Consider the following 14,510-nt stretch of genomic DNA (forward strand, 5'->3'; position numbering starts at 1 on the left):
TCTTGGACTCGATGTTATAAAATTATGTTTATCATGGTATTTTTTACAAGAATTTATTGTTGTGGATTTTTAAAAATTGTCACATGATCCATGACTTGTTGCATGAAGTGCATGTGATATTAGTTGCATTATGCCTAGCAGATAGATGGAAGGATACTAATGTGCTTTATGTTTTGGTGAGTAGATAATTAGATAGAGTTAAGCAAAATTATTATTTTTGGAGCGTGCTATTTAATGCATGAAATTTATATGCTCTACATCATGGGAAAATATTACTAATAGCATTATAGTTTTTATGCGCCTATTAGCACAAGAACTTTGCATGTGCACATGCATAAAAGTTTATTTTAATATACTTATTAGAAAATGCAAAATATTATTTTTATAAAGCTATTAGAGTAGAGTGTATTTTGATTTATTTGCACAAAAGTAAGTTGTGCAAAGTGAGGAAAATAAAGAAACACAAAAGAATATTTTCAATGTACTTTGGACACAAAAGCTTGATCATATATATATATATATATATATATATATATATATATATATATATATATATGTGCACAGGAGGGGTGCTCACCTATGTATGGGAAGAGATTGTACCCAATCTTGTGTTGTGCACACTTTCTCTATTTCTCTACTTTCTTGCCTTCACTTTCTTTCTTGTTTAATTTGTATTCCTTTCAATTTTGGTTAATAATTTATTGTTATATGGTGAAGGTCCTCAATAGTCAATGCATGCAATTGCTAGTGCCCTTGAGGAAACACCAGGAAGCTTTTCCTTTGATACATGAGTAGAGTATGTTTACAACTGCCACAAATATCTCTCTTTTATGAAATAGGATTTGAAGGGTTTGAAAATCGAAACATCTATAGCTGAAGAATGTGAGATTTGTGACCTAAAAAAGTGACAATATCTATGCCAACATCTTTTTCCTTTTGCTCAACTTCAAGCCTTATGTGGCTACCATGTCCATCCACAATGAGCAAATGCCAATATGAAGGAGCGGCCGGGGTTGGGACGACTTGCTAGAAATGATCCAACCATGCCTTGAACAATTGCCCCATCATCCATGCTTTATATTTTGCATAAATATTACAGCCCCTTCTTTGCTCTCCAATAAATGATTCTACATAGCTTTCTTGCTTTTGAAGATGTCGTACCTATTGTTATGCATTTTTGCATAAATTAAAAACCCTAGTCAGGTAGGTAAGATTTTTTATGCTTAGTTACTTGCATAATTGTTTGTCTTGTTGTTTTCTAACTAATTTTTTTTGTGTTTGCTTATACTAGAAATTATTTTTTAATAATCTATTTGAACTTTAGCTTGCGAACTTGATTGTCTTGGTTGAGATTGGTGTTTTCTTGGACAAATCGGAGCTGAATCTTGATTGAAGTTGTTGGACATCTTGAGTCAAGTATATTTTCTTATCAATATCCTTGCACATCATAGGGAATAAGGCTTCACGAGCACTTCACCTTGCACTTGTCGGATACATTGCACTCAAGGGTCGTCTCCTATTATTTTTCCAAATGCTTCTCTGCCATGGGTTGGGTAAATGCATGATTTGAGCCATCATTAAGCACTAGCATGACATGATGCTCGCTACAACTATATGCAGTAAATCTTAGATGCACATGCACTTGAGAGAATACATTCTATTGTGCACACATTGTTCTTTGCACGCATTGTACATTCATCTTCCCGTCTATTATATGGTTTGTATGATTGCATGGCATGGGTTTTGACAATGCACTTCTTCTCGAATCATATGTGATTGAGCACAAAGTTCATCTTCAAAGTATGTATTTTGGATAGACCACATTGCATGGAACCAAAAGCAAGTACATATAAAAGAATCAGTACTCATTTGAAGATGTAAGGATATTTAACTTGATAACTAGATACATTTAGCTATTGTTCATGTAGTGTTGTGGTACTAGATATTCATATAATTATTGGAAAACAAATATGCTTTGGAGAATAAGATGATCAATGAGTCTTCTCAAAGAGATATTTGGGTGTCTTCTGAGAAGATTGCTAACATGTTGGGAGGTTTTTACTACTTGAAGGGGATGCCAGAAAGTCCTATTGAAAGTCCAAAGGTTTGCCTTTCAAAAAACTCCGATTGGAATGGAGCCATCGTCTTCTTAAGTACTGGAATTTGTAGAGTATGTTCAATTATCACTTCATCACTTAGAGTCAAAAGGGTGAGGTTGGTTGACATTCATAAGGGTTCAAAATCTAATAGGGATAGCAGTGGTTATGGTGGTACTTCATCCAAGTTAAATCCTTCCAAGAGTGTGGAAGAAAGGAAAGAGGAAGACAACAAGACAAGGGCTAGGATATTCAATGGTAACGAAGGAGCTGGGAAGGTGAAGGAGGATGACACATTGATTGGTAGAGAGCTCCGATAACGTAGAGATGTTCTCGAATCTCGTGATAAGCGAATAGAACAACTGTGTGATGCATCTTCGAGTGCGGATATAGATGACGGTCTCTCAGGATAGCTTCTTACGAGAAGCCATGCGGGGCAAAGATCAACTCACGATTTCTGAGGTTGGAAGAGGAAGTCGTGAAGCCCATGCAAAACCCAAAGACGCACTATCTTGAGTGGTTGATTGCGCCCTTCCTAAGGGCTCCCACATAATTGCAAGGACGACGAGGCAGAATGTGTTTCCAAGGGGTGTGATGGCCTCCAAGTTTTTTTAAAAAAATAAAAGCATTAAAAAAAAGTGATAATGCTTTTCATAAGGTTCAACAAAAATGTTAAGTATAAGCATAAAACTTTTAGAAAAACTCATGTTATGTATGTGGAGGGGAGAACACTATACAAGGGGGAGGAACTATGAAGCAAGGGCCTTTCTCTTTTCGCAAATTTGCTTATGTAACGAGAGAGGAGGGTTGCACTCAATTTAAAGTCCGGGACGAGTGGGTGAAGGCTTGTTGGAGAAGTGGAGTTTCTTTTTTTTTTTCCCCCCAATAGGCGAAGCTAGAGAATTTGGAGAATCGTCCTTATTGTTGAAGAGATAGGAGATAATTCTTTTGAATAAAAATATTTGTATAGAAATTTTTAAATATGGAACTCAAGACTCTTAAAATTTTTTAAATGGAAATGCATGCTTTATATTATTTGTATGTTTTGTGGCTACAAGAGGTTTTAAAGTTATTGGTTTGCTTATGTTTTGTCATTTCATCTAATTAGAATTAGCCTCCAATTTATGTGAAATGCAATCTGGTAAGTGTTTTGGCTAAACATCAACACACAAGGATACCCTAGATGCCTGGTGACATTGCCACGAGGTATTACTATACCCTACCATCCTAAGGACTGCAAATCCCATTCAGTGCAAATGATAAGGGAGGATGTTGCAACATTAATATGGAGGCTAGAAGCATGCCCAAAAAGATTGCAAACATTCAATGCCTTGTACAATTTATCCCTTTCCACTTTTAGGATCACGAAAGCGTCATATGAAAATGACGAGCCAATAAAATGATAATCAAAAGGAAGGGATAAACTAGCCAACTATCTAGTGACCACCATATGGGAAGAAGAGAGCTCTCTCGCTCAACCTCCGAGACCAAGGCCTATGGACCGCTTATTAGTCAAGTGTTTCAAGCTGAGCGTGGCCATGGCTACCTCTCACATAATCTACGCGCTCTCCCTACCTATGGGGTGTAGTGAGCTTACCTTGATGCTTGATCAAGTACCCTCCTCTCTCGTGTACACTAGTAGCTCCATGATTCTCAATGCAAGCCCAAGCAACCTCAATCCCTCTTCGTCAAGCTTAATCCTCCATAGCCGCGCGAGACAAAAGAAGAGAAGAGAAGAGAAGAAGATGAAGAGAGGAGATGGGGAACTTCTTCTCCTCAATTCCTCACTCTCACACACTCCCTCACTCCCTTACTCAAGCACACACAAGAAGGCAAGAAGTAGAGAAGAGGAAGAAGAAGCTTTTTTCTACATACCAAGAATGAGTTTCCATTAACTTTTTGGCTTATATACATGCCTTCTTTCCCCTGAGCGGTCATTGCCTTTTTACATGGCAGCCCTTTTTTACTTTGCCCTAACTTCCTAGCTTAGTCTTACTACCCATCCATGGTTACAAATTGCACAAGAGAGAGCCTGGCGCTCTTTTACAAAGATTTTGGCTACGCCTTTATATTTAGAGGAGTGCCTTCTCGCTTTTGGCTCTTTTGCAACTTCCATGGTTGCGCATTGAACTCGTGTTGGTTGTTTCCATGCTTTTGGATTTTTTCTAGGTCCATTCCCTTGTGAGGCATCTTTTCCTTTTTCCCGCCTTATGCTTTTCCTCGTGATGCTCTTTTTTTTCTTTCTCTACTCTGCAGTAAACATTACCCTCCTCCTAACTGAGTACCAGTCCTATGGCATTGTTGGGCGGTGAGCTGGACAATGGTGATGGGGTAGTCGGGTGGCTTTTTGGGTTTGTATACAAGCCCTGGTTGAGGATTTGTTGGAGGGATTCATACTTGAAATTAAAGATGGTGCTGGAGTGAGTCCCTCCGAGAAGCTGGTTGTGGTGGAGGTCTGCCTTTGAAATTGACGATGGTGTTAAGGCAAACCCTCGTCTTAAGTTTGGCCATGGGTGGATCTACCCTTGATTAAAAATGGAGTTGGGTGGATCCTTCTTGGAGAAGTCGAAGATGGTGGACTTGTCCTCAAGGTTGAAGATGTTGTTGGATGGGTTTCGCTCGTTGTGCCCTCTCCTTGATGTGATACGATCTTAATCTGCAAGACAAAGTTGTGCACTTCTTGAAGGGCATGTTTGCCTTACCGTGTAGTACGTGGTGCATATACTTATGGAACTAGGAGATGGGTCTAAGCCCTTGGTGTGTCTACCTTACAGTGTAGTGCATGGTGCACGTGCTTATGGAACTGGGAGATGGGTCTAACCTTGGGAAAGCCCTTGGTGGTATCCCACACTTGAGGACCCAATTCGTGCATGGTTGTAAGAACAGTGCATCACTTAGGGAGACATGTCTTGGAAATGTCTTGTCCTTGATGTGCCCTAAGTAGGTGTTGTGGGGGATTGGGCTAGGTATAAAACCCTAGGTGCAGTGATTGTGGCACTCAACATGTTTTTGGAGGATCCAGTGTTTCCACTTTTTCTTTTTTTGTCCTTTTTTTTTTGAGTAGATGATTATAATTAGCATTTTGATACAAGGAGTGCTCTTAGGCTCTATCCCAATCTTCCTCGGATGATGCATCGCAAGGCGGTCTTAAACACTTAATAAAAAAGGCACAGCTTTTCAAGTATTCCTTGATACTAGCCTTTACATTGAGAGGCGTGTTTGACAAGAAAGGATGATTGCACCTCGTAAAATGGCTATCGCTCATGTTCTCAAGGATCTTTATACAAAAAGAGGAAAGTAGGGTTGCCCTCATCATGAGCCTAGCCATAGTGAAACTATCTATTTCTAGGTTAATGTAAAAAAAGAGTGGGGGAAGGTGGGCTTCCTCATGCGCACTAGCTTTTTCTTAAGTAAACACCTAATGGTCCTGAGGTAATTACAAGTAGTTATAAATGCAGGAATTGGGTACGAAGAGAAATCCTAGAGGAAGCGGTTGATGGATGGGTGCAAGTCCCCTGCTTTGAAAGTCATATATCCCTTAGGAGTCTCTACATTGACATTGTAGTTCTTTGGAAAGTCATATCTTCCATCTAGATTCCTGTCATAATCTAGTCCATATATGTGCTAGTAGGGCATGTAGATAGGATCATTCCATTCCTTTGGAAATGCATTGCAGAAGGCCGTCTAGGCATCAAAGTTGGTATGCCAAACCCTCCTCCGCCACTTTGGCTGTGCCTTGTAGCCGTGGACAGTTTTGGGAACCCAGTTTACCTTGTTCTACCAATCATCTACAGGTTCTTGCCTCCATTGAGTAATCACAATGCTCCGCTTCTCAACCCATTAGTTTGCTAAGGTGTTGCCCAGACGAATGATCCTCTCCACTATCACCAAGATTAAGACTCGTTCCAAGGCTCATGGAAAGAGGAAGGAGAACTCGAAGGGTTGGGATCAAAGTTTTTGCTATTGCTAAATGGCTAACTCCTGTGGCCAGTTGATGGGATGGTGATCCTTGCGTAATGGCATGGGCTCGTCAGGAAGCTACTGTGGCCATGCTTGCGCTCTTTATTGGGCTTGTTCCATAAGTTCCCGTCTTCTTTTTCTAGTAGCAATGATGCATTCAGGGACTTTGGCACCCTCGGGCTCTTTTGGGGGTGGGTCAAACAAGGGTGGACTGGGCTCTTTGGGTTGTGGTTCTTCCTGGAATTTTTACTCGAAGTTCGGCCCTTCCTCGGTGACATGTTCCAACTGGGGGTGGTCGTGATTGCTCCTGTTCTTCGAATCCAAGTTCCTTGAATTCATTACTTGAGAGATCAACTTGTCATAAGTAGTTGCATTGCTTCTCCTTCGTTATACCTGTGTCGGTTGGGAGTGTGCGTTCTTGTAGGCTATACCTTAAGGCTCTGGTTGTCAACTCCAGCTTCCCTTTCATTCTCTCCACTGAATCCTCACTTGCAACTTGTGTGACATGAAGCAATGTGCTAAAAAAGTCTTGCCTTTGAGTGTCTTAGCACACTTCTGTAGCTTCTGCCCTATATTCAGAGAGCACTCTCGCATTTTGCCACTGCCAGGCGCTCTATCAATCCTTGCACTCTTTCAAAATTGCGCCTTTCCCACTGCTGTGATTTTTTTTCCAAGTCTTTCTTACCTTTATTCATTTCTTGAGACATCATTACCACCTGCTGTTGCTCATTCCACACTTTCAACATTTGGGTCTTTTTTTTGTTTCAACGATTCAATTGCTCTTTTTCTATCCTTCTACCTTGCTCAACCACGATGAACTGTTGGTGGGCTTCTGTAAGCCTTTTTGATAGATCTTTAGTAATTTGTACATGGCTTTCTAGCTCCCCTAGATGCAATCTTCTTTCGGTCATGGCCATGGCCATCAATGCCTCCATCTCCTACTGGGTGTTTTCCAGGTTGTTTTGCAGGCTTCTGGTAGCTTTATCTATGGCCTTTTCCTTCTCTTTTTCCACAACTTCTATTTTCCTCTAGAGTCTTCCTTGCTCCTCCATTGCTAACCATAATCGGAATACCATGACATCTTCTTGTTCTTGGTGTTGTTTTTATGATGCTTGGTCGATTTCCTACTGGTTCTCCCGTAGTTCTGCATTCATTTCCTCCACGCATGCCATTCGTTATTGGAGCTTAGCGTATTGTTGGATGAGCAACTTATGGCTTCGCTACTCGGCCATCAGGTCTTATGCCTCATCTTCTAGCCTCTGCCTTAGGCAATCTTCATTCTCTTGTGCCTCCTTTTCTTTGGCATTGAGTTGGTCCTTTAGGTTTTGGATTTCTTTTTGATGTTCCGTGGCTTGCTTGTCACCTTTAGCCTTAGCGCTGCAGAAACTTCTCTTTCAGCCTCTAGTTCTATCGCTATTGCCTTCTCTCTTCCTTGGCCTTCTCCAACTGGGATAGAAGTTCAGCTACATATGCATCATAATTCGTAGCTGGGGGCATTGTAGGCGATGTTGTGGTGGTGGATGCTTCCAACCTTTGCCTTTTTGAGTCTTGTCTAGACTCTGCATCTGCTCAGCTGGCCTTTTGACTCCTGTTTTTGGTACCATCTCCTATACTTTCATAACTAAGAACTGCATCATGGATATAAGTTTAGTGGTGTCCATGGTAGGCTCTAGCTCCTGTGTTGTGGTGGTGGTGGTTTGAGGCGTGAAAGTCAAAGAGAGGGGATGTAGTGGGGCCTTGTCCCTTCCTGCAACAACAGGGGCTGCTCTCGTGTTGCCAATGGGCTCACCTTCTTGTTGTGGGCTCAGGGAGTTCATCTCTCCAGTACCATGGGTCTCCTCAACAGACCTGTGTATGGCCTCCACCATGTCTTCATCCTCCTTTCTGCTCTTCTTTTCTCTTCTCCTCGACTCTTCTTCTGCTCTTCTTTTTCTCTCCTCCTCGACTCTTTGTGATTCTTCTCTCACTTTCTTCATTGCTTCCTCCTCTTTCCTCCTTTGTTCTTCTTCTGCCCTTTTGGATTCTTTTTGAGCTCTTTTAAGCTCCTCCCCTCCTTCGTCATCTCCTCTCTCCCTTGTTGCTGGGGCTTTGTGGCCTTCTTCTTCTCTTGTACCCTGGCCTCCTTCTGGGTAGTCTGCATTTGATGCTCTCCTCAGTCACTAATGGTTCACTCGCTTGATTGCTCTACGTCAGGGCAAGGTGACTAATGGGGTGTCTCTCCCACTTCTTCCTCAACTCCTTCTACCTTCCTCACTACTTTCTGAATGATTACTATCAAGACCCCACCAAATTTGATTGTGGAGGCCTTGGAAGCAGGCTTCTTGAGTGCTAACCTAGCTGTTGAGGTTGGGAACTCCCGTCCTACTAGTGCTACGCTTGTGGCTTAGGACAATAGTTGAGTTCTTGATGGTTTTCAAGACAAACCCATTCCAATCTACTTCCTCAGGGGACACTATGGCTATACTCTCTAGTAGTGGCACGCCAATCATGTTCATCAATGCGTTGTACCTTTGTCCTGAGAAGAGAGGATGGGCCATCTTCATTTGCATCTGGATTTGGGATGTCTGCCAGACTTATCCCATCCACCGTGAGCACATCATGCTTGTTCACTCCCAGCATGACATATACATCTCTCCAAGGGCTTCTTTCTTTCTTGATGATCAAGTCTAGGGCCTTCTCGATCATTGCAGCGCTTAGTGGTACCTCCACTTGACATTCTTATTCTCCTATCCTAATGGTTATTATGTTGCAATTCCTTGCATCATCAAAACTTCTCAAGAACTCCGTGCACATATCGTAGTCTACGCTTGCCCCACTTTCTCCACATACTTTTGGAGGTCACATTTCTTCACTAGCTCCTTCACAGTTGACTCCTCTAGGATGGCTTTGTCTAGGTTCAGCATGTGCTTGAAGGTGAATTGACTGAAGCCCCTTATCTCGACAATTGGGCCATATCTAGTTTGGTATTTTTCCATTAGGGGAGTTTTGAGGTCTCGAAAATGCCTTGTAAGTGATCATAAAGAGAGAAAATATTTTAGAAAATAAAATCATTTTTAATTTTTAAAAACTTTTATATTTTAACAAGTAAATATATAAAAAATTGTTAATAAGTCATTTTCGTGATATTCTAGTGGTTACATCAAACCTAGAAATCTAGGCCGCCATAAAGGTGACAAAGATTGTCATAACGAAGATCTTACTCATCCTCATTAAAAAGAAAACTAATATTCAATTTGAATTTTTTTAAATGTTTGATTACTTTCCTCCATTCTCACTCTCTTTTTTCTTTCCCATTCTTACTAGTTTCTTCTTTGTTTTCTTTCTTGTTTCTAATTCGCATACTTTTTTAATTCAATCTTCTAATCACATTCTTACTATGGATCAATCATCCAATGATCTCTTTAGCTCTAGTAAAAGACATCTCTATCATATTCATATTGAGTTTGATAGTGAGTATGAACCAATAAGGAAGAGAACAAAACCCATTACTATTATAGAGTCTACGAAACATATACTTACGTTTGAAGGAAAGAAGAATCTTGATCTTTGGTTAGATGGTATGCTATATTCCAAAGATCCTAGTAAAAATAACACTCCTTCTTTCTATAATAGCTCTTCATTGTTGAGGTTTATTGGTGATTATTATAATGGGTTTCTAAGCTATACACTTAACTTGGTTGTAGAAAAGGATATCCTCAAATTGGAGAACCATCTTTTATCAAAACATAATGAGTTACTGCAGAAGCTAGAAGGCTATCAACCAGATGATTCATTTGTTAGAGAAATGCATCAAATCTTATCAACGAAAGCAAACTATTTTAGAACTTCAAATTTGACAAAAGGCTCTTAGAAATATTGAGAGTCTCAGACGAGGAGGTGGTTGTAGTAAAAGAATCCAAGTAGTAAGGTACTTTTTTTTCACTTTAAAAATATAAAATATGACTTTTTTATAATTAATTATATTGATTTGTGATGTTGATTTTGTTTAGATCTCTTCTTCAACTGAATGTAAGTGAAATAGATTCTTTGAAAGCATCTCATTTTTATTATCATCTTCTTCCTTCAGTAGTTTTAAAAGATATTTTGGAGAAGAAAAATTTTTAAAAGGCAAAGAAACAATGTTTGGAGTCATTTATAAAGGATCTCTCTTTAGATATTGAGTTAGTGCAAAAGACACTAGACAATATTGGTATCAGTCGAGATACTTGTATACAACTTTTTCAACTTTTATTGTCAAATATAAAGCAATGACAAGTACGTAATTTCATGCTTCCAAGGCCATCTGTGATTAGAACTATTAGATAGAGAGTGAATAACAAGGTAATGGAGATTCTGAGTGAGCCTTCCATATCAAGGCTAGCTTCAAGGGCAAGAAAAAGGAAGTTGTATTCAATGAATTTAACAATATTTTCCTTGACTTGCCCATCCTATAATGCTTAATGATTAGATTTTATGACTTGTCACTAGAAGAGGCACAAGGAGTGGCTAGATTTATGGTTAAAATTGATGAAAGTGAGATTCTGAAATGTACAAAACTAGAGAGGGTCTCTATTATCTTAATGAATAGAGAACTTTCATCAGATAATTACAATCACTCAATGTCATTTAGTGTTCAATCGAAATACATCTGATGGCTAGGAGCATTCAAAGTAGATACAGAGAATTTTGATATATTATATTTGAATTTTCATCGAACACTAATACCTGATGTTATTAAGAGACAACAGGTAGAAGAAGAGCTATTTGTTAAAGGATTTGGAAACTATAAGATGAAGTGGCATATAACTGGTGACTTAAAGATACTTAAATGTATGTACAATGTATCAAAGGGAGCCAACTCTAGATCTCCTTGCCTATATTGCATGTCCCCAACCATAGAGTTGAACTCAAGTGATTGGAATAGAGCTCCCTCTAGGTACAACAAGGATCCATAGTTTAAGCTAGTCCTAGATATTCCTTTAGTAAATGCCCATATCTGTACACTTCATGCGCTTTGTAGGATAATTAAAAAGCTTGTTCATCTTTATATAGGATTTGCATGGAAACTGAAGCCATTATTAGCTAAAATAGATGCTATAACAAAGATTGAAAAAAACTTATCTACAATTGGTTTGCATGGTGGTAATGTTGTTATTGAACCACATCTTCAAAAGTCTAAGGATGGCAATTGTGTCCCCAAAAAGCCATCTATTGGTGCAATGAAAGCCATCTCATGGGAGACTTAGTAAAAAAAACTCTAGGAATGGTGGCTCAACTATTAGATACAATCAATGGAAGTGCCTACACAATGCAGTTAAGGATCATGCTGATAATGAACAAGCTCGAAATAGAAACACCAATATTTGAAAAATACTAGACACAATATTCTTTTATTGTGATAAAACAGAGTGGATTGATGATGATCTCAAAGACTTCAATAACCAATTGAACCTTTTTAAAAAGGCAATGATAGAAGCTTGGGGTAATCAACACTTCACTAACTATATGATAAGAAGTTTGCATATGTACGTCTCTTTATTGTCTGACTTACATAGGATTTTCTAATTGAATTTCTTTATTTGTTAACTATACAACATATTTTATATAACCATACTCCATATTTATCAAGAAATATGGATGTCTATCTATTTGATCAACCCAAGATATTGAAAAATCACATTATCAAGCAAGAACAAAATACTTTAGAGACACAAGACATGGAGGTGGAAGATACAAAGCAAACAGTTTAGTAGAGGTCTTTCAATGGTTCTACAAATAAATTTGGCACAAATTCAAGCTCAAAGACACAATCGCATCATGTAATACATCATCTTCACCAATGACTACATTCACTATTACCCAAAGAAGAAAAGAGGGATATTTAAACTCTTGTGCAAAGCAAAGATATTCTGAATGGTTATAAACTAGACAAAGAGATAGAAAAAGATAGGTTTCAAGAAACCCTTAACATCTTTTAGTTTGAATCTGTTGCAGAAGAGTCTTTAGTTTCGGGGAATTCACCAGGTCCTCTAAGGGAATCTTTTGTTTTATCCCACTCAATGAGACCTCTACATTTCAGGAACTCTTGTTTTCTATAGCCTGGAAGAAGCTTTAAATTCTTGGTATCTCCTACATGGGAGAGCAAATAAGAGGCAAAAACTCCAAAGTATCATGTCCTAGATCGACTATATTTAGACATGAAACCAAAAACTCTGACAGCTTTTTCCTTCTCCACCAAAATTATCTTGTCTGAACCTATTGAAAGCTTGGGATCCAATCACCTTGGATACAGCTTTCAAAGCCATTATTGGTAAGAGTGGAGAGCTTGACAATCTACTATGATAAATTACAATTGTTTGATTATTTAAGCTTCCAATATAAGGACTAAGGCCTTGACTTTTGCTAAGCTTCAATGGCCTTGAGTTGTTGGCTCTTTCAAGAAAGTTGTATGCATACTCAATTTCTATCTGCACAATAAACCACAATAGTATAAGATGTCATTAGATAAATATCCAAAAATATTTGCCTATAATTCATAACATACTCTAATATAAATCACAATGGATATCTTAGAATTATCTTGCATATCTTAGGATTTTTATATTCTTCAAGAAGACTCATCATATAGATTTATTGAACTTTTTGGTTTCTTCTCTAATGGAGACTTCAGTTTCTCTTCATACCCCATGTTATCAATACCAAGTCTCTGTTGAATTTGTAAGTACTCTTCCTCTATAGATATCCCCTCCTTTTCATATTTCACGATTTGATTAATACAAGAATGCAAGGTTATAGAACTGTCTTGAAAATTCTCTCCCTTAACATTAAGAGTTGCTAGCAATTCCTCTTCATAACCTATAAAGTTCTTATCATTTTGCCTATACAGTAAGGATTGCCAAGCAATAATCTTCTCTAAGATAAAAAAGATGTTGAATATCATTTAGCAATAAATATTTTTTTTAATGAGTAAAAAATATTGATACACATTCAAGAGGACATGTTTCAATCTCTGCACTCAACTCTATCTCCTTGTTTTTCACTTTTGTAATATTCTCACTTTTAAACAAAGCAACATCAAATCCCTACACTAATTGGTTCTCAATATCCTCTTGAAACATTTCACCCTTCTCTTCAACTTATTTGTCTTTGTATGCAATATCCTTCATCTTCTCCTCTTGTATTGTATCTAAAGAACAACTATCCATATATTGAAGATATATAAGAAATCTAACATTCTTCTGTACCACAAGAAGGCATTGTTTTACTGATTTTGATAAAAATGGCAATCTTATTTTCACTTCTTGAATTCTACATTAATAAGACAAAACCTTGTTTGCAAAGTTGTTCTAGAAGTATTGGAAGCTTCCATTACATTGCTATAATTGACAAATCCCTCAATCTCTAGGCCTTCCACATGTCTATTATAAAACTCCATGAAATCCTTCAGTTTATCTTCAAGATCCTTCAAAAGCTCTTGCAAATCAAAGGAAACATTGAGCATATCTCTGATGTAAATAAATCTAGATGAATTTCCAGTTGCATGAAAAAAATCAAACAACTTTTCATCACATGTATCCTTCAAATCCTCCATTCCCTCTAAATAACTTCCTTTTAGTCATCCTGATTACTCACAAAAGAAAAACTAGAAAATAAAAATAAAAATAAGGGACATAATATAAATCCACATTTACGTATATCCAGTAGACTAAAGAAAGATTGCTAATTTTTTTAAAAAAAGACAAGGTGAATGGAATGAATTAAAACTTTATGCAACTGAGAAAGCATGAAATTTCAAGTCTTATCGATCAAACTTTATTTAACATTTATGACTCATAAAACACGAAAACAATGATTCAAACCACCTCACAGTCCACAAAATCGTGTTTCACATGTCACTTATTAAAAAACTTGATTTCGTATTTTATATATACGAAAAATTTAAATAAAATAATCCATCAAGAACATCAAAACAATATTATTTAACATGTGTATCAAACGAATGTTAATAGAAAAATAAAGTAAAACCATTACATAATTTCCAAGTTCGTGATGTATCTTTCTCCTCTTAAACCAACTAACATCTTCAATGCCTCGAAATTCAAGATTGCACAGAAAAATATTAAGAAAAGTGTGATACATGATATTTGTAGACCTTGCTCTTAAGAATAAATGGTTTTTTTGTAAGAATATGTTTGGTTTTGCTCGTGATGCTTACAAGATAAATAGTTGGTCGAAGTCAAGACAAGATACATAAAAGAAATAGTAACCAAAACCCAAACCTGAGTGCTTATATATATATGCCAATGATCACCGCATGTCTGATAAAAAAGTATGCTACACTAATTCGGAGGAGGTGCACTTAAAATGAAAAAGAAAATGAAAAAAACTTAAAATAGAAGCCATAAAAGCGGTATCATATCGAAAAAGTAATTGACATGTGGCACAACTTCTTAAGCAAAAACGGTCTGTAATCGC

Source organism: Lygodium microphyllum, chromosome 22, assembly GCF_053477565.2.
Source record: "Lygodium microphyllum isolate KBCC chromosome 22, Lygodium_microphyllum_v1.1.10, whole genome shotgun sequence".
Taxonomy (NCBI): Eukaryota; Viridiplantae; Streptophyta; class Polypodiopsida; order Schizaeales; family Lygodiaceae; genus Lygodium; species Lygodium microphyllum.